The sequence below is a fragment of the Embiotoca jacksoni genome, unplaced genomic scaffold, assembly GCF_022577435.1.
Source record: "Embiotoca jacksoni isolate LCO1_2020_lvr unplaced genomic scaffold, fEmbJac1.0.p SCAF_12, whole genome shotgun sequence".
NCBI lineage: Eukaryota > Metazoa > Chordata > Actinopteri > Embiotocidae > Embiotoca > Embiotoca jacksoni.
The window spans coordinates 8,765,770-8,770,911 of record NW_027185252.1 but is presented as its reverse complement, the minus strand read 5'-3'; positions in this window follow the sequence as shown (position 1 = coordinate 8,770,911).

The following is a 5,142-nucleotide window of genomic DNA, read 5'->3' as shown; positions in this document are numbered from 1 at the left end:
CATGTACGGAGGGACCTCCAGCTTAAAAACAATTACACTTCAAGAAAATACACTTTCACCTCTGACCATTAATTCTTCTTTTACCTGCCCTACCAGGTCTTTTTAGTTGTTGGGGTTTTTTTTGTGTTTTTTTTTTTTTTAACCTCGCTTGTCGTCCCCCCCCCCCCTCCCCCCCCTCCCTCCCACCCCCCCGCCCTCCCCGCCCCTAATATCAGCAAGAGCCGCACTCCTCTAAACAGCTGAAACCCAATTCTCAAATGTTCACGGGAGCGTGACGGAGAAAGCGAGCGCCGGTGTAGAAAGTGGCCTCTCCATGTTTGACGTATTTCGATCCTGAAAACTAAATGTTTGTCAAACCTGACTGCACTACACAAATTTCTGCGCGCGCGAGGCGAGTGAGGGTCAAGTGACTGACGCGGACTGAGATGTGTGTGTGTGTGTGTGTGTGTGTGTGTGTGTGTGTGTGTGTGTGTGTGTGCGTGCGTGCACGCTCGACGGCTGCTGCTCCTTCCACGCTGGTACTCCCCGAAGCGCCCTGTGCGGTCTGTTACTCCTCAAAGCGAATAGTTTGAGCTCAGCGGCGCTGCAACGCGGTCGTGCGCCGAAGCGGGTCGCGATCGCGAGAGCACGGCTGCGTTTCCGCGACGACGCCCGAGACGATCATAAAGATGGCGCGCGCAAGATAATCGTTCTCCCCCGATTACGTTGGCGGCGACTGGCAGCGATCTCACTCTGGTCCAAAACAGTGCCGGGATTCCCGACGCTCGTTCGGAGCCACTTCCGGCCGATCGGTGGGTGTTTTTGTGTGCGTTGCCGCGTTGTGGTATCGTATTTGTCAAATTTTCGTTTTTTTTTTTTTTTTTTGGGGGGGGGGGGGGGGGGGGGGGGCTCGTTTGTTAATTAAAAAGACGTCCACATTTGAATGTGAAAATCTGTTGAACTTTGTCACCGGCGAATAGAAACTGAATTCGTTCTGATTCGTTTAACAAACAAACAATTAAGTGCTGCGGTCATTTATCAAGCAAAAGTGCTCGATAATATCTAATCGCCGCCTCCCCAATAAGCGGATTTGCCGTTTTTGTCTGTTGTATATCATCGTAAATTGAATATTTTTTGTTTTTGTTTTGGATTGTTGGACGGAAACAAAACCGTTGGGAGAAATGATTTGAGAAAGTATTGGACATAATTGTTGATTGCCATCCTATTATCAAATTAACCTTTTCACCGTGATTTTCAAGCTCGCAACTGTGTGCTCGCGTCCCATGACTTGAGTAGGCGTTGTCATTGTTTAAAAAAACATCTTTTTTTTTTTCCTGGCCTCCTTCGTGTAGTGCACTTATGTAAGTCGCTGCCCAGCTTTATGGTACAACCGCTGAATTGTGCCCCGTCCAAGTCTTGGAGAATCATTGACATTTTCATCCTATAAAAGAATGTTTGGTGGTTTTTTTTTTTAGTTTTTTTAGTTTTTTTTGCAGAGGGCCATTGTCCCTCTTTCTTGTCTGTAGACAAAAATAAAAAAAATACCTATTTTGTCTCGCTTCCCTTGAGGTGGCTCCCTCATTTTGCTTTCAGCGCTGTCCTGTGATCATCATCTCCCAATTTGGTCCGTCACTCCTACCCTCTTCTTCCTCCCTCCACTTTAGGTATTTTTTTTTTGTCATGTAAAATATGGATTTAATGACAAGGGGACTTTTTTTTTTTTTGTAAATTAGAGTTTCAGGCAACATTTTCCTCTCGGCCTGCATGTAAAATACCTCCATTTTTCAAGACTGGCAGAGCCCAAACCCCAAATGTGGCCGTAGGTCTGTATTTATGTATCTGTATCCTAAAACTAAATATGACATATTGATTAGTGGAGCTTTTTGGGAGGGGCACTACAGTCTGGGAGTTAGTGCTACTCAAAATGTTTATAAATTTAATTAACAGAATTCTTTTCTTTTGGGAAAGTGCAAGCAAGCGCTCACTCGTGAAATCAATACCAGGAGGGAAAGTAGAGTAATGGAAATATCCTTGTAATTCCTCGCAGGAATTTGCAATCATGCAAACCCAAGAATTAATACAAATTCAGCCAAATTTTTGTATTATTCGGGTGAGGGTGCAATTTTGTCTAATCCCTGCAATGAATCCACATCACTGAGTGTAACTACAGATGGTTGCACATTTTGCCAATGAACCCCACTTTCCCTTGTGAAATGGTCCAACATAGTTAACTTTTCACAGCAGTTCAGGAAGGACTCCAGTATTATTCATTTGGTGTATTGTCGGTGTGACTCAGACTCTTCTTTGTGTATTAATATGACGACGGTGGCAAATTCGTATATTTTAGACCAACCATTTTTCCAAATTGTGTTTTTCCTTCTCTCCAGACGACCATTAATTATAGTGCTGTTTTTACAAATAGGCAGAACAAAAAAATTGAAATTGGTGTGTGAAAGATAATCTTTCACAGTGAACGTGATCTATGTTTTCATTGTTGTCAGACTCATTCTTTTGTTGTAAGACAAGTTGTAAGTGCAAATTGATTTGGAGAGCTAGCAGGCGTAATTGCTCAGTGATAAACTGCCCCAAAAAAAAAAAAAAAAAAAAATCAAGCCAGTTTGCTTTTCATGCAAATTCATTCCAAAAAATGGAATAAACATAATGGCTGAAATATCAGAAAGGCACAATGAAGAATCTAAAACTCTGTCTGGCACATATTCAAAGCTGGAGTAATCAATGTAACCTCACGATAAGTAAATAGAAGTAAAAAACAATCGAACTACAATTCAACCTCATTTTACTCTTACTGGAGCTGCATAAATAAAACATTTTCATGATGTTGCGCAACCATCCGTTAACTGGAAAAAACAAATTCATAAACACTTCCTGCCCGAGACAGTGATTCCCCTTTGATTTATTTTGCTGAACAGGACTCTATTGAACCGAATTGCAGTGGTAGTTAAACTTTATCTAACTTTATCATAACTACTTTATTGAACTTTATTCTAACAGTACTTTTCACTTTATCTAACTTTGATACAACAGGACTTTCATGTTATTTTAACTTTATTTAACTTCACTATACCAGTAATTTATTGAACTTTATTAAACAGTAACGGTACTTTATTTAAGAAATAGGGAGAAGAAGTCTATATTGGCCTGTGCTACGCTGATCCGTTAAGTGTTATTCCAACATGACCTCATGTTTTTTTTTTCAAGGCTGCGAGATAAAGTTAAGGAGTGATCGCGATGATGCTGCTGAAATTACACTCAAAGACTGACGGAGCTGAATCATACACATAGTCACTGGATGACTGAACTTGTTCCCACGGTCTCGTTTAAAGAAATATGGAGAGAAAAAAAACCTAATGAATCGTAATATTAACTTGTAATAGGCTACTTGCAGCGTCCCCAATAAAACATTTCTATACGTATTGAATCGGCGCCGAAGTCTCGCTAAAGTATGGATTTGAGGAGGAACGTATTTTGTCCCGGCCCTTTCTGAAAGCACTCTCGTGACTGCGCACGTTCTCTGTGAACGAGTCTGTGAACATAATGGCTGTTGATCGTTTCCATGAGTTTTCCTAATAGGTGACAAGACTCTGGTGATCTCCTCATTATCACAGTTGGCAATGGTGTAATTATATTGCGAGTTAACCTTTGCAGTCAAAGGACGGAGGATAGTGTCCACAGTTTATGGATGAGCTCCCCCCCCCCCCCCCCCCTCCCCCGCGAGTTCACATTGACAGGTTCGTCGTCTATGCATGACGCGTGATTACTCATGCGTGCAACTAATGAGACCGCGCAATGTCAATTGAAATTACTCTGAGGATATGTCCTCCCACGGGGGGAGTTTTCTTGCTTGTTTTCCTTTGGAGACCGTCACCTCTAATAGTCAGCGTGGCAGCTGAATACCTCAGTACGTTCATGTGTAGCGACATATGTTAAAACAAAGACAGCCATCCTCGGAGACGGTGCCAATGACCCTGTTAGGCTGTAAACACACTTCTGCCAATGTAGACAATTACGTCATTTGTTCCGCGCGCGAGTTTTTATGAAGCAGCGCTGACGTCCGCCTCCGAACATCGTCGCGGGAAGTACGGGCCGGTGCGCCGGCGGGCGGGGCGACATGACACACCGGAGGGGAAGACAGACACTGCGTCGCCAGTGGGAAGGGGCGTATTTTATCCCACAAGAGTCGGCTCGTCTCCCCGTGGGCACCCGTTGCCGTAGCAACAGGAGCCGGGGGTTCCCGGCAGGTCGGCCGGTTGGCGGCGGGGGGGGGATCGCGGGACGCGAAAAGGGGGTCGCGGCGGGGCGCGCGACCTGACGGCCGACGCCCTCCAAACGTCGGTGTCGCCTTCGCGTACGAACCCGGAGGGAATCCTTCACGCGTTCATTCGTACCCGGGTCACGCGTAGATCCTCAGTCACAGTGCTCACAGCGAATGGAATTATTTACCAAGTCAACAGCGATCAAGCCGAATTACGACAGGGTATGCTCTTTGGCGCACTCGCTCAAACCCGGACCTCCTTTCATTTAACTCGATTTGAACTGCATCCGTGTGCACATGAACACTCTCAGCCAACCGGACCGTCTCAGATCATCCCGTCTCACCTTTTGTCTGTTTACCATTTCACCCAAACATTTCGAGCCATTTCCCATCTCCCCCCCCCCCCCCCCTCACCTAAACGCACATTCTTCATCTCGACACGCTGTCTTATAACACGCTGCAGCGCTTCTCAAATGTGTGTCGTCCACCATCTGTCCTGTCCTCTCTCAGTCTCCTCTCTTCGCTCTATGAGGCTGACTATTCAAATTGCCCGTGCGATAGGCCACCTACTCGCCCACCGGTCACAGCCGGAGCTCTGACTCGTGAAAGAGCCGAGGCAGTAAGGCCTTGACATGCGTCGAACCGGTGGGTCTCGCGAGACACTTAACTGTGAGCGTTGTGAAAACGCGGGGTGGCGATAGGTGCCGTTTCACCACGAGCGAGGCACAATGCTCTCGCCGCGTTCTCCGCACCTCGCACAGCGACGGCGTGATCACGCTCTCAGCGTCGATGTAGGGCTGATAACTTACAAGCGGAAAGACACCCCCCCCCCCCCCCCCCTCTCAATCCAACACCAAGGCAAACGCATTTCAATGGATGTGTGTGTCCGA